The 17008-nt window shown below is 40.5% G+C and overlaps 1 protein-coding gene across 4 annotated transcripts in view; it reads left to right on the top strand.

Annotated features, from left to right (window-relative positions):
• Positions 1-17008, top strand: part of sli (slit guidance ligand) — a 284825-nt gene that overhangs the window by 200647 nt on the left and 67170 nt on the right. The window lies entirely within an intron of this gene.

Here is a 17008-nt window from a genome sequence, read left to right on the forward strand (position 1 = left end):
TCCTCCTAACCCCGGAATATCGAGTTTCCCGTGCGTACACAAAGGGACGTATCGGGGAATCATTCGATCCGCGATGCAGAAGACAACGGGATCAAGCTTCGGCCGCAACAATAACGCATAATCGTAAGATGCAATTGCAACGCGCATATCGGAAACAAGCAACGTGCTCAGGGATTCCAGGAGTACGCGTGTACCTCTGTTCGGATCGAGGAATGCCTTTGACATGTAACAGAACAAAGCTGTAATAGATTGGACGGGAAATCTGAGGTAAACATAATTACAATAATTCTGTGACAGATGATCAAAGGGGAAATCGCATACCGGCCACCAATTACGGTGCAATGTTATTACGTATGCAGATATGTATTGAAAAATCAAATTACCTAGGAATTTTCATCGATATCAGTAATTTTGAAAATTACCATTTTCACTAAAACTCAATCTTTTTTCTTTTTAAGAAAAATGATCAGATGCAAGAACAAAAGGTACAGGTACACGCGTTCGAATCGTTATATCACCAGCCCTCGAAGAGATCCAATATCCCGGCAAAGTCACAACGCTGTCAATGCATGTAACTTCATTCTCGCGTGAACGAAGAGTCAGCGAAGGATGAAGCAATCTCCTCTTCCGGTTTTCCTCGCTTGAAAGAGACGGAGAACTGCCTTATGCAAATCGTCGCGATGTCTAGGGAAGAAGAGAATCGAGCTGCCATGCCGCGTTCGTCGCGTTCTGCCGGCCGGTTTTCACGGAAATCGCAAAAATCGACGGATTATGCAAATGAAGCGCGTCGATCCTGCAGGCGGAGGCAGCGTTGAACGCGTCGTCAATGGAATCGCGATCGTTAATCTGGCGGGAAGGGGCTGCTGGTGCTGCTGCTGGTTATACTTGCTTGCTTATCGTGCCGGATGAATTAAAGTGAAGTCGCCGGGGGCTTGCGGACGCGGGAGCGCTTTTAAATAAGGACGCGAGATCGCGTAATAACAGGCCGATCAGCTTCTGTACGCCGAGCGTACACGTCCTACGTCCCTTCCGGCGATCCTTGGTCCGTTTCTTGCTACAGTCGAGCCTTGAGAACGTCTCGAGTGCTACTCGAACGATCCTCCGTCTCTTGCATCGTTGACTTTTCATGTTACCGATGGATCACAGCTTTATTTTACTTTCTCGGAAACTAATATTTATCTGTCTGCAATAGTGAATTCATGAATTATTAACATTTTTTTTTTCATTTGGATTATTGGAAAAGTCGAAAATCTCTATGAATTCAGGTACGGGTTTCCTTAATTAATTTTATTCAATTTAGAAGAATATGATGAGAAGTTAAGCCACCTTGAAAAATGAAAAAATCTTTATTTTGATGAGAATGATTCAATCAACATTTCAGTCAGCAGCGAGACATTCGAATGAAAGTATCGCAGAGACAGATAGTCGATAATCAGATATTACGATTGTATCGGGTATTGAAATGTTTGCATAAATAGATTGTAGATACATTTCTGACGCGCATACATTGAATTATGTTTATTCAATTAACAGTATGAATTATTGAAGAGCATCGAATCGACAAAGATCCGATGAAAGAAACTTTATACGATTTATTCGCGGTTGATGTCTAATTAAAAATATAAGAACTTCGTCCTTTGTACGGTTTTTAATTATGGACTTGTTGGAAAAGTTAAAATACCTTTAGGACCTGAACCGCGTTATCTAGGAAACAAGAGTACCTGGATAAAATCCAATTATTTTCAAAAAACACAAATAATTAAAGTATCAATTAACTTACTCGGTAATCATTAACGAGGATGCTTGTTAACGTTTTCGTCGCGACCGATCGTTCTTAATTAATCATTCATTATCAAGGCACCGGTGGTGATGTTTATGCAAATATGTAGGCAATATATAAAAATGTTAATTTGCATATTTTACACGCTCTGAATAATTTATTTCTTTTTACATAGTACCATATAGTCTTCATATTTTACACGCCTATAAATACCTAGATATTCCCCGCTTTAGATCGAACATTAAGTGTACGTCAGAAGAATTATGGCTGGATGTTGGATCGCAGGTGTATTCCAGTTTAGAAAGTCGAGGAGACACAGTGGCAATGACCCAGTTCGAAACGAAAATCGACGAACTCGGGCCGTTAACCCGGCTGCTCGTGGTTCGCTGGTAGCCCGAAAAATTGTGTAAAGTTTGTAAGGTGAATCCGAAACGCTGCCAATACGAGAAACTGTTGGCGAACACCCTCGGAAGCATTATTGTAAAGAGGCACATTGAGGAAGTGCATTTAACCGAAGCCAAAGTTCCATTTCATTTTTCCTTCGAAGGATAATATCCTCGAACAGTTATTGTTTGGGTCAAAGCGATAAATAAATGGTAGTAGCTGAAGTTTCCTGTTCTGAGTTATTTTTAACCGAAGAATGAAACTCTCTGGTGTATATTTAATAGCTTTAAAACTAGTTATTAAGATTCATAATTCAGGTCGAAGTTAACTTAGAATTTGGGTAATTAGTACACCAACTTAATTGACCCATAGTTAATCCAGACGAAGTCTGAACCTAATGGAGATCCGACTTAGAAACTATGATATTTGTACTAATTTCACTTCACCAAGTGTTATCTTTATCTAATCAGACTCGAACTTGTAACTAATCTAAGTCTAATCAAAATTTGAAGATTTTAAAAGGAAAAAGAGCCAATACCATTTGAAACATTGGAAAGTCTCAATGGATTTCAACGAATATTTCCAAAAATAAATGGTACCTATCCAGTACCATTAATGCCATCAGATTTGTTTCCACGAGATATCAGTTTCAATCGTGATTTCGACAGGAGGAAATGCCCGCTACCTGTACTGTTTTATTTACGGAATATACCTGTCAATCAATTGGCTTAATTCGCGTAGAAAACGAATCGATAGAAAGCGACGCTTGGAAATTTAACGCGAACCAAAGCGAACAGTTTCGGTGTTGTGTATCGATTTTCTACATAGGGTTTGGCGCAATGTGGCCGGCGATTAATAGTAGAACAATTGTTGGTCAACGCGCCGCTGTTTCCATTTAGTGTTCGGTTAGCGCGATAATGGAACTGTAAATCGTTCGACGTTTGTAATTAATCAGGGTCGACTAGTCGATTCTATGGTGTGCCACGTGCAAACGATTTCTCTGATCCCTTAACCCTAGCCAGAACCGAGATTGTTATTTAAGAAAATCGATCGAACTTTCTTGATTGATCAAATGATCATAAAAAGAAAAATTCAAAAATACTTTCCTTTTTAAGTTTACAAGCTCCTTGCATTTGATAAATTCGGATCACATACGTTTCTAAAGGAGAATTTAAAGAAGATACGTAGAAAGTTTATAAATTTTAGAGCGATGGTTGTCTCGACTTTTATCGCAGCCAAGTTGGATCGCAAAATTCTTGCTTCTTGCAAAAGTTCTTCCCGAAGCCGGATCGAATTTGGATTGGAGTTTAAGTTGAAATTACGTTCGGTACAGTTCCCTAGTTTCCAGAAATATTGTAACATAGAACAGCAGCTCGCGTGAAAAACTTTTTTCCCTTAGAATTTATTGGCTTCTGTTTTACTTCTTCGAAGCTACGAAGCTCCGTGGAAAAATTATAGAGCTTCTTGCAGAGTTATAAGTTGGAATATAAAAAATTGTTGTTGCTATTTCTCAATTATAGCGCTACGTTTTAGAATAAAAAAGTTCGGAAGAAGGATCGTTCGGTAATTGAACCAAGCTCGAGTACGCTTTTTCCTTTTCTCCTCCCTATTTTTCTCGATTTTCTCAACGACCCTTTGCTTTTCCGTTAATCTTTCTCTTTCACTATCCGTTTTAATACACTTTTCTTCTCGATACCAGTGAAAATTCGATTGAAAGAAAATAACATTTCTTTGTACAATAATTTTATTCCTAACAAACCTAATCCATTATATCGATTTGATCCATTGTATTGAACGAGGCCACGTTTTCAAAATTGATTTACGACAAAGAAAATAAGACAAAAATGATTGATCAAGGTATTAAATCACTTTTTTTTTAACACTCTAGCGTTTCGAAATGTCAGATAGCATAGGTATTAACTGTCGAAACAAATATTCAGAGTTGGGTGTTATCCATTTTATCATAAATCATTGCGGAATCGACGGAACGTCAAACGTGGAATAGAACGAGCCGAGTACGTGAAAAACCTGTCATTGGAAACGATTGTAATACGCGCGGATATCAGTCGCATTTCATGCCTGGTGAATTTTACCAGCACCCTTTGATGTACCCATTAATTAGATAACCATTGCTTTTGGATTATCCGATGATTCGTCGTTTTGTCGAACTGTCTGGACTCGACGATCAATCGATTACGATATGGAAATGCATTCGTAACCTTGTTAACGTTCATTCGATGCAATTTTTCAACAATTGCAAAATCATAATACATTTTTAATTTATAAAAAGAAAGGTACCTATGATCAATTAATGTACTAATAAGATATACAAATTTTCTAACAAAAATTCGTCCAAATCACGATCAGAAACTATAAACAATTTCATGATAAAACGTCAACGAGGGTAGAAAACATTTCTCCCTAAATTATCGAAAGAGGGGGTGACATTTTTCTGTGTCGGACCGTTGTTCCGAGGCCGGTGATTGCATTAGCCCGTTTCTGCATACAAATTCGACCAGGACGACGTGATAATACGGATCCTTCTCTATTTTTTTTTCCATTTTTTTTTTCTGTTCCCTCGACGTTCGCCTTTTAAACATGTGTTACCGCGTCGGCTAATTTTGCATATAAATTGGCTGACGGCAGACGGCGCGCGCCGAGAAATGGGAAACTGGTATTCAAGGTACTTTCATAGGGAACGGGAATACCGTGAATACGATTAAAACGTATTCACGGGGAAGCCTGGTAACCCACCCCTCTCCTCCCCTCTCTGGTCACTGAACAAATTTCCTGCTTCCGACTGAGACGGAAGTATATCACGTCAGCCTACTTAATTTCCCGTGAATCGCCGCGCGATGGAACGCGTTCACGTTCCGGCCCCGGAATGTGTAATGAAAGCGCGATGAAAATGTAACGAACGAAACGGCGTAATCGAGGAAAATCCGTCGGAAAGTAACGCGAACGCCCTCGTCGAGAACCGTGCAAATATGTAGGTTAGAGAAAATGGTTTGGAGCCTCGGTGAAATTTGTACCAGCAGCGTGACGGTGAAGATGAGGTGAGCTGCAGAATAGGGGTGAATGTGGATTTTAGGGGCTGGTAGAGTTTGATGGACGAGCAAGGTTGTTTTAATCGTTTCATGACCGAATTCGTTTCTTTCAAGTACCTGTAATTAATCTACTTAAATATAGATCAACCTTTTAATAAAATTAGGACATGCAAAGGTTGTTTAAATGATTGAAAATTGTGTTTCATTTTTACTTTCTTTTATTGATAAAAAGAAATCTTGTACATTACTAGAAAATCCGAAAGAGAGGGTTAATTATAAGATTAAGGGTGTCTCTTTTTGAATAACTATTACATAAAAATTATGATAAAAAAAAAAAACTTTTTTGGGAAGCAAGGATTTGAACCCAGGACCTTCAGATTGCGAGTCATGTATCCCCTCCGTGCTTAAACACATGACTCACAATCTAAAAGTCCTCGGTTCAAATCCTTGGTTCCCAATTTTTTTTTTTTTTTTTTTTTTAATGATAATTTGTCTCTTTTTGAATAACTAAGAGTCTGTATAATTCTAAACTAAAATTCTATATTCTATTTTGATAACTTTTTTTGACATTGTCGAATGGAGCGACACGTGAGTGTACTTTCTCTTTAATTTTGTATATCTAGTTGGGGTAATTAATCTACTTAAATATAGATCAATTTTTCAACAAAATTAGGACATGCAAGGGTTGTTTAAATGATTGAAAATTGTGTTTCATTTTTACTTTCTTTTATTGATAAAAAGAAATCTTGTACATTATTAGAAAATCCGAAAGAGAGGGTTATTTATAAGACTAAGGGTGACACATTTACGCTAAGTCTTATTTTGGGGTACATTCACGGTAGCAAGGGTTAATTTCTCCAAGGTACGATATTAACGAGGCAAAATTTAACATGGTATCGAGGTTTGAATCAAAGCAACCGGCCAAGTGGAGGTTGTTCAATCGAGCAGGAAACTATGAATGGAGCAACGATCCAGAACGCCAGCTGCTACCGGCGCGGCGCGCCGCGTCTCCGTTGGTTTCGCGCGTACAACGACGAGATTTCCCTTGTGTTCTGCACAATTACCTCGAAGGGAAGTGTGCCGCTCGGTCACGGGAATCTTCCTTTTTTTTCCCCTCTTCTTCGACGAGGAAGAAGAACGAATGAATTCCGTGCCCACGGCGATTTCGCTTCGAAATACCTGGCGATTCTTCGGCCGCCTGTTTATTATATTCATTTTGCTCGTGAAAGGATACGGTGTAGAGATATTAAAATATCGACAGGAAACGAAGATTCGTTGCGCTGAATTGCTGATGCGGGAAGAAAAATAAAGGAGACCAGTTTCCTGGTGGAAGAAATTGAAATGCTTCGGTATGAAAACGCGATGGTTGAATAAAAATTAAAATAAACATCGTACCTCGATGGTTCTTTAAAGAGTTCTTTCATCCATTGTCCAACGGTCAAGGCTCGATCGTAAGTGAAAATAGTTGCACGATCATTCGCAGAATGTCTGCGTTATGGCCGCATCTCCACGTCCGACGCACAATCAGCAATATTAACGAGCCTGTCGACGACCAGCGTCCTCCGGCGTCGGTTTTTCGGCTAATTATCCCGGTAGCCGGGTTGATCGCGAGGCGAAGCACGGCCGTTTTGTCGAGGAGTTGCCACGAGTGCCGCGTGTCTGGCTTAGAATTTCGAAGAGGCCTCTCCGCTAGAGCCGAGTCTCGAGATAAAATCGAAGAGCACGATGCGTGTCGCTGTTTTCAAGATGTCAGCGTGACTTGCTGCCTCTCCAATCTCTCCAAACATCGACTTTGAACTTCTATTGTTCCTATTTGTTGTTGCCAACGCTTTGTCTCGCGATGGAACGAGGAATGTTTCTTTCGAGTTTCCTTTTGAAATTAAAACCACTGGTGCGTTCAGCGAAATTGCATGATAATCGATCACTGTAAATTTAAGGACAACGCACCCCGATGTTCGAATATCTCGTCATGGTACGTAGGGTCAAAATCAGTCACGAAAGCTTTGGTATGCGTACGCAGGGAAGATGTTAATCTGAAACGGTAGCTCGCATTGCCGCGAGTGAGGCCAGGGCTCTTCAACGTTCGCCAACTGTTCACTTGGCCGCTGGTACGGACGGTGCAGGAGATCCTGGAGCGAGATTGCGAGCCATTCATGGGAGAAGTTGTACACACACGTGTGCAACGACCACGTCCAACGTTGCACTCGTTAGCGCCGCTAAATGGACACCCCTGATATATATCGGAGGCAGAGCTCATTAGACGCCCCCGCGTAATCGTTCGCTCGATTTGCCCGTGAAAAATGTCTAATTGCCGGTGTTGATTTTATAATTGCCTACCCTGCCGATTACACCTTATCGAAACTAGCTCGATCGGCTTACGATCGTTCGTTGACAGCCTGTCATATCGTTTCGCTATTTAAACGTTGCTTCATCGCCGTTTGATCGATCAACTTGTTAGTTAAATTTGTATAACTTGTATCTCTTTTTACGGCTTGTCCAAGTGAAATCTACATCGGTTTCAACGCGTGACATTTTAATAAAATAAATATTTGTATATTTCTTTGGTAGATAGACTGTCAGGATCGAATGAAACGTAGAGTTTCAAATAGAGACAGCGTGGAAAAGCTATCAAGAAGGCTCGATTGAAAGGCAAAAGGCAACTAGGTGGCTTGAGATGCAAAACAAACGAGATCGAAAGTGTTCGCTTCAGCTCGAGTCGAGATTAACCGAGCAATTTACATCCAATGCATGAACATTGCTGCCGTGGTAATTACCGTAGCCCATTCGGTGCCACGCGGGACAAAGTAATTGACGCTCGGCGAGAGATCGACTCGCACCACGTAACCTGCCACCCCTGCCTCCCCAGCTGTCCCGTGATCGCGGTTTCTCCTTTCACCGGTCTCACCCATCAATATTTAACACCTGCGTCGCATCCAGTATGCACTTCTTAATGCGACCGGGGGCGCAGCTTTTCCGTTAGACGAAAATCCGAGCGAGTTTATCCGGTACGTGCATCGTATCGCTAAAGGAAGCTAGGCGTACGCCTGCCATCCATCGTTGAGAATTATAATTCATTCACGGGAATAACGTGCATAGACCGTGGAATGGAATTGCATTCATTGCAAATGGATACCATTCACTCTATGAAAGTTGCTTTCTTCTATGACACAAATAGAGTGTATCTAAAATTAATGAAACAACTTATTAGATTAGCCCCGTCGCAAAGCTTGCAGTAAAAATATCTTTAATTACCAGTAAATTACTACTTACAAACTCTGCTTCAAAATATCACATCACGTGTAATGTAACCTGAAAATTTCTCGGAAGCTCAAACAAGCTGATACAATCACGATCTATTAAAGCCAACAACTTTTTATCCCACTCCTCCACCGAAGAATCATTAACTCAATTACTCGTTGTATTACTTCCACGAAAGATAACACGAGCTGAAAGAATAACTACCACCCAAAATCGGAGGGTGGCAGTGTCTAGAGGGTTGATAATCGCTACCCTTAACGTGTTTATTAAAATAACAACTGGTTTGGCAGGGAGTGTGTGTACGGAATCGATACAGCTCGTACAGGATAAAGAAAGAAAGTATGATAGGTGGAAAACTGAATACGGTTCTTTGTATTTCAACTCACGCGACAAAAAGGGGGTTGAAAAGTCTTTCAAAATGAAAGCCTTTTTTCAAGCTTGTTCCACGACACGGAACGACTATCTCTTGCGTCACATCCGCTTACGTTCGTCATGTTGGCCGAAAAGGTTGGCAAGGTATGCCGACTGTGCACTCGCTGCCTACACTAACAGATCTAGGACCGAGATTGCGGCCCATTCACCAGATAATACTCGTGCATCATCTTCGTGCTCCGCTCGTTAGTCGCGGTTGTGCCTGCTGGATTACGCTGACAGCCTACGGGCTACGAATTCCGAATGCACTCCAAGGAGAAAGGATCAAACGTTTAGCGGATCAGCTACCAACTCGCTGATGTAGATAACGAGGATTTTGTTTCTTTTTCTGAACGGTGAGTGAAATTATTTGACGAGCTTTGATGCGGAATGATTGCACTGTTCTTGAAGGGTTAGATGATATCTTTGTACAAAAGGCACTTTGAGAAATTTTCATCAATTCAAAGCTCGTCAACGGTAAAGAAAAAAGTGCTGCTTTTAAAATTCCAAACTCATCATCCGCTCTGAATCCTTTCATCTCCGCTAACTTTCTTTTCAAGTCACGGTCGAAAGCCTCGGAAGCAGTTCCGTTCGAATCAACGAAAAATAACAATTCCCAACCATCCCCGGTGGGTGGTGCACACCCCGAAGAAGGAAAGTGTATAACGTAATCAGCCGCCCCGACTGGAAGATAAATTTTTTACTCGGCATTTCACTTGGCTCGACCGAGTTGAGAGCTCATGAAACGCAAATGGCTGCTACTCGCGATAAGTTCGCCCCGGCTCGTAGGCCTTCAAGAGGACTCGCTTGCCCGCCAACTGTTCACTAGCTGCTGGCTGCTGTCGCGGTCGAGATCTAGGGGTGAGATTGCCGTCTCATTCACCGTATAATGCGTACAGGTTGCTCTTGTGTATCGTCGTCGAGCTGGCCTCGTTAAATGCCCGGCAAACAGACCGACGGTCTCTGCGAATCGTTGCCACGTTATTCCCTCTGTTCGATCGACAAGATCGCCATTCGATCATTAACGTTTCGATCTACCATCATTCACGTAATTAGGATTTTTGTGGGGGTGGTTTACTTCTCTGCTGCAGGGGTTTGATCAGGGGTAAGTCAGGACTTAAATTTTTATTGGGAGATAAGTGATAGGACAGGTTCTTGTTTTAATTAATTAAATTCCAAATATTGTGAGAATAATAGATTTATTTAAAATTTTTACAGTGATCGTGTTTTAATGTAACGTCGACAGAAATTCTCGTGAAATTCGAACAAACCGATGTTTACACATGACTCACGAGAACCTGTTGAATTGCGTTTCGAATAAGTTTGTTTCGAAACTCATACAGGTTGACTCTCTGGGCAGGTCAATCAATATGTACCAGGCGAGTTTGTGTCGACGTGTACCAATGTGCCAGAACACGGCGAGTTACTTTCCACCAGCTGAATGTAATTAGCTCGGTCAGATGTAATAAACACCTTTACAATTCAATACGTTTTAACAATGAACGACTGATGATTGAAATATTGGAAGGAAAAATTGATTGATATTTTGTGAAGGGCATTAATTTTCCAGATACAAATTGTGGGCGTTCGTAATTGTTATTTTCATTCGCATCAATGCACCTTTTATTAAAATATTATTTCTAACATGTATACTTCTTTTTTGTTTCAGGTAAGCACTCGTCATGACTGATGGAAATTTTGCGAAAATCAACCTCAACAAACATACCCTGGCTCTTGGTAAAGTATAAACTCGTCGGGGTAATATTCGGGAGGAGGTCGAAAAAGGGGATGACAGGCGTAAATAAAAATTTTACCGTCGTAGTAAAACTTTATCGCCGACATAACCATGAATCGTTTAGCTCATTTCAATTACCGGCAATTCCACTTTATCCTATTAATCCGGTGTATTAGCCGAGTCAATTGTTTCGCTCGTCAGATTTTGCTTCACCCCTTTTTTCGTCTTCCTCCTAAAACATACTCGGTGATTTATTAACAAATTTCTCGTTAATTAAATCAGATAAAACGATGTTTTGAATATTTAGAGACGTTTTAGAGAACAGATATTTTGAAAAATATTATAACAACCCCTTTTTGTACAATGTTCGAATAACGAAAGGGGGTTGATACGACCGAATATAAAGTGGCCATCCACTAGCTCGAACTTTGTCCGCAATTTCCATTCGCTGGCGATGTGTATCGTTCGGAATCTTGATTATGACGATGCCAGTTCTGACGGATGCACGTGCACGTCTCCGGAGAGTGTTGCTCGAGATCAGAATGCAGGAATGCGACAGCTCTTTGCCAACGGTGAATTATTTTACGACGCTGTCGCTTTGAGCTGCGGATTTAGTTAAAGTTGCAGCTGCTCTTTGCCGGCGTTTCGAGGAATCGCTAATTTTCGGCGACCGCATGGATTGCGATTGTACCCTAAGGATCATCGTGCTTTCGAATGCCATTAATGCAGGGACATCATCCTGTTGCTAGTTAGCGCTAGTTTCACTGGTATAACTCACCTTTATTACCTTCTGATGAAAATTTCGAATAACTTTCTCACTTTTCAATTTTATTTCAGGCGATATTATGACTTCGATAATGATCAAATGTTCCGCCCACATTTCTACATCTCTCAGAGTACTGTTAAACAGCCTACTTTAATACACTCAGCCAACATTCCAGTAAGCGTCAAATTGTATTGTTAACACACCCAGTCAGCGTTCCAGTAATCGACGAATTGCATGTCGCCAATTTTGTTATGACAACAATTATATTAATATCTAAACCACTTCAACCGCTCACAAAGTGCCTTTTTCGATCAACACACTTGTCACGCGAATCTTCGAACTTTTAAGCGTATGCTGGCAATCAGTGAACCTCTGTACTGTTTCCGAACTATATAGGTAAGAATAAAAGTTATTTTATCGTGAAAAACATAATTTTTTAAGAAAGGACCTCTTTCTGTGCGCTGCAACATAACAGTATAATGAAACGTATATTTATGACAGACTTCCATTTTCCACCCTGTCCATTTGCAACAATGTCATCTGATACTGATTTATGAATTTGCTTTTATTCCATTAAGTGTACAAATTAATGCAATCATCTCAAGTCACCCCAATTTTTTTCACAGGATATTCCAACATTTTCTGTACCAAAAAGCAGTGTTTCGTGATTCTTTCAATCTTTCTAACGAGTTTCAAAAAATTTTCATCAGGCAAATGATTTTCCTATTCACAGTACCAGGTGTAAACTAGCCTTTTAGTGCTTTTCTAATACCTTGTCCAGTAGTTTACACGAGTATCGTAAAGGAGTCGTTTTACTGTACCAATGTAAACTAGACTTTAGTACCTTTCCAACCACTTGCTCAATCAATCTCTTTACTACTCTTATTCCACCATTTACTCTATCAATGTAAACCAGACTTTACTCGGTGTAGTACCTTGTTCGCGTTACGTAAACCTGTATCGTGTGTTCATTCTTATTCCCCATTCAACTGGCGACCAGGTATCCGCTATCAGACCTAAAACTCGAACTCGTGTATCTGGTTACATTCGTTCTACCTCTTATGCAAGCCATTGTGAATGGACCCAGTGCGATGTACGCGTTATTTGCTCCTTCATTGTCGACCAATCGGCGTGGCGACCTTTTCAAGAGCTGCCTCGAAGGAAATCACCGTATGCAATATGTCAGACTCGAGTGAAAACGGTTAATGGTGGTATACTGTGAATGAAGTCGCTGATTGGACGTTTTTCCGTCATAAAATGAATTAAATGGGGAACTACCCAAGTGTTACACTCACTTATTAATGAAACTTTGCAAGCTTGTAGAGCTCGTCGAGCTGAACACGCCTATACCCCCTTTTGGGGGCAGATGGCTAATTGTTTAAAAGATATTAACAATTACAGTTAGTTACTCCTTACATTCTGAAGTTTGACAAACTCACACATACAACTCGCAATTTAGAGATCCACGGTTCAAATCCTTGGTTCCCAACATTTTTTTTTCTTTTTAATGATAATTTATCTCTTTTTGAATAACTATTAGATAAAAATTATCATAAAAAAAATAAAAAAGAATTGTTGGGAACTGAGGATTTGAACCGTGGACCTTCAGATTGCGAGTCATGGATCCGCTCCATAGTTAAACACATGACTCGCCATCTAAAGGTCCTCGGTTCAAATCCTTGGTTCCCACTTTTTGTTTTTTTTTGTTTTTTTTTTTTTTTCTTTAATGATAATTTGTCTCTTTTTGAATAACTAAAATTCTATATAATTCTAAACTAAAATTCTATACTCTATTTTGAATAACTTAAATTTAAGTGTAACACTTGGGTAGTTCTCCGTATTAGTCTTTTTTTAACAGTGTTAAATGGAGCGACACGCGAATGTACTTTCTCTTTAATTTTGTATATCTAGTTGGGGGTGAAATTATTAGAAATATCTGTACAGGTGAAAGTTTTTATTTTAAAAATATACAAATTCATACATTGAATGTGATTTACAAGCACTCTAAACTCCAAATATTTCCTATTTGTACCTGCATTTCTACCTTGGTCACTCGTGTCTCTCTGTTTCCGATATCCGATTTTCTGCATGGGAAATTCCATATGGTTTCGAGGGGATGCTTCGACCAAGCTTCCATTAACGGTCTTCCAGAACTCCCTGGATGTCTGCGTTGAATTTAACAACGGCCAGGACATCGGGCACGGCATAACTATGCCAAATGTTAAAGCGGCTCTTACGCGTAGTCCGCATCCTCAATTATGCAACGTGCTACGGACGCGTCAAAGGATGGTGTCGGTTCGCTGTTTTGCATGGGATTCGCTTGCCTGTGGTCGCTCCAGGCGATGGGAAACTTTGTTAAGCGAACAGCGAGCGATTCTAGGGAACATTGAACTGAAGAATCTGGTTAGGAACTATTTCACGATAAATAGTGGTCATTCAAAATCCTTCCACACAAGAACCCCTTGTGAAATAGTTGGGAAACGATGGTTAAAATTTTATATACAATTATTTATTATTTATTTCCATACTTTGAGAGAACACTATCAACTTCTTTACTTTGATTTTCTTCTTATACTTAGAAAATATTTGACGAAAAAGGTAAAAAAATAACAGGAAACCTCAGAACATCAAACCCTCGGATGGCGGACCATGGAGAGAGCCTCCTACAGTAAAATACTCTTTGAATATTATTAAAATATATAAAAAGGGGGCAATAATTTTGTACGTCCCGAAGTAAAGTTCAACGAATAATTTTAATAACCTTTCCAAACTTAGCAACTACCAACTGACTAATTATCCCGCAGTGACCTTTCGTAACAAAAGGGTTAATCACCGAAACTTGGTAAAGTCGCATCGCAACCAAAGCGTTATCATGGCCAAGTTTGAGTTAGGTAGCAGTTATCGTTCCAGTGGCAAGCCACTCGAAACGGAGGCCTGAAAATTATCGTCGCAGGTCGTCCAGGGTAGCCAACTTCCTCCCGTTCCGCATCTAAGCACCCTGGTTTTTCCTTGAAAGGCCACGAAGCAAAGAATCGTGAGTGCAGTTAATGCATGCCGTCCCGTAAGTAGACCTGGCTTCAGAAGGGGTCGGAAACTCGGCCCGATGGAGGACGGAAATTTGATCGAAACGCTTGATAACCTATGCCCTTTTTCGTATCTCCGCTGACAGGCCGAGAGACGCGTCAAACTCGATGCTCGCCGAGCATTTTTCATAGACTATGCTCTTTTCTGTCGCGACCGACCGAGCTGAGCTTTGAGCTCGTTATCGATAGCTTGTTCGTTGATATCGATTGATGGGCCAGAGGTGGACAAGGGGCGATGGTAAAAATGAAGGAGAATTTTTGAACGCATCGATTCGTCCGTTCGCTTGGTATCCGTGGGAGATATGAAAGAGAGGGATCAGAGCGAGGCAGAGGAAGCGGTATATCCTGTGGGATCAACGTCGATTCAGGCAATTTCGTTGGCAGTTTTAGGTGGAAGTAGCATGATTCGGGTTCGGATAACTTCCAGTTTTGGTGGTACTAACGTGGCTTGGGATCAGAGAATTTGCATCCCTGTCTTGCGCCGAGGATTTCAGCTTTTGCGATTGTAAGCTTCTGATTTGGCGAACTCTAAACGTCGTAGGGTCGTTTGTTTCTCGCCGTGCCAAATCCCTTAGGTTCTACCTTCGATGTTAGCTCGGAAATGTTAAATCCAGAATCTTTTCAGGACGATCTACCCAGTTATCTCCGCGCAGTCTACGAACGAAAGAATACAACGATGAGCTCGGAAAGTGAAGAGGTGAATCGAGTCTCGCCTATTAACTCCTTTGGCACGGTTGATCGGGGCCAGGTTCATCGTGATCGTTATTCCTTGGCCCCAAGCCACGGCCAGCCAAGCGTTTTACCCTAAGCACGTACACGCACGTGCGTGTGTCGTTACAGTGTGACGCGTGAGATCCAATAACGCCTCGACGAAACACTCATCTACATCAGTGACTACACTACTACAGTTACAAAAAGACTGGACATAACACTTCTCCAGGGGTCATGATTTCGGGGTCCCAGACACCTCCAGGCGCAGCTAGGTCTGCATGTCCGGAACACAGTCAGTACAACAATCGTGCCTGTTTCATCAGTCCCTCTTCTACACAATTTTTACTCCCTCTGACTTTATTTTTTATGAATTAATCAAAACTAGTACAAGACTGAAAATAATTATAAAACAAACTTGTATTCACTTCATACCCTTTGGTAAATAAATCATTTTAAAAAAGTGATTGAGTTATTCATTTAATTTACACAATTTTCGTTCTGAGTTATTTATTTAATGCACGTAATTTCTTTTCTCAATTATTTATTTAATGCACGTATTTTCTTTGCTCAGTTATTTATTTAATTGACTCAAGTTCTTTTCTCATTTTAATTATTTAAGATATTCAACTTCTTTTCTCAGTTATTTATTTATACAACATTCAGTAACTGGCTGATCTTTCATAAATTATAAACATAGTATACATAGTAGTTATTTCTCAATATAACCCAGAACGTGGTGCGACTTCCTCAGTCTTATAGCGACCGCCGAAGGATGCGGATCAACCTATCAAACGTACGTATACTACTAATTTCCTTTTGGAGTTTATTTCATTTTCTTTATTTATTCCTTTCACTTATTAAATAAGCTCATCAAAGGGGAATAAAATTTATGATTTTATCCCTCTCCTGGACGTCGGCTGACCATCCCTTTTATTTATTATTTTATTCCCTTTTATGGGCGTGGCAGGGACCACTCTCCCCAGTTACTTATTATTCTATTCCCTTTTATCGACCAAGGCCTCCCATCGGCAGTTATTTATTTTTTAACTCTTTTCATGGGCCTTGCTGGGACTACCCCAAAATTAGTGATTCCCTTATCCCTTGTATCCCTGTCTCCCTTATTTCTCCGCATTCCTTACATCTCTGCATCCCTTACATCCCTGCATTCTTTTTATCTCTACATTCTTTTCATCCCTACATTCCTTACATCTCTGCATCCCTTACATCCCTGTATTCTTTTTATCCCTACATTCTTTTCATCCCTACACCATTTTCATCCCTACAGTGTTTTCATCCCTACATTCCTTACATCTCTGCATCCCTTATAATAAATATATTATAAAGACTGCTTCGAGTAAAGGTAAGTAAAGGTAAGTTCAAATTTCGCGAAAATTTCGAAAAAACAGCGCCCCCTAGCGGCAAAAATTTGAACTAAAATTTCGATGTCGAATCAGCGCCATCTGGTTTTGGAAAAAGGAACTAAACCATGCACCAATTTTGGCCCTCTGGCGGCAAAAATGTGAACTAAAATTTCGATGTCGAATCAGCGCCATCTGGTTTTGGAAAAAGGAACTAAACCATGCACCAATTTTGGCCCTCTGGCGGCAAAAATGTGAACTAAAATTTCGATGTCGAATCAGCGCCATCTGGTTTTGGAAAAAGGAACTAAACCATGCACCAATTTTGGCCCTCTGGCGGCAAAAATTTGAACTAAAATTTCGATGTCGAATCAGCGCCATCTGGTTTTGGAAAAAGGAACTAAACCATGCACCAATTTTGGCCCTCTGGCGGCAAAAATTGGAACTAAAATCTCGACCTCGAATCAGCGCCCTC

Source organism: Osmia lignaria, chromosome 5 (genome assembly GCF_051020975.1).
Source record: "Osmia lignaria lignaria isolate PbOS001 chromosome 5, iyOsmLign1, whole genome shotgun sequence".
Lineage (NCBI taxonomy): Eukaryota > Metazoa > Arthropoda > Insecta > Hymenoptera > Megachilidae > Osmia > Osmia lignaria.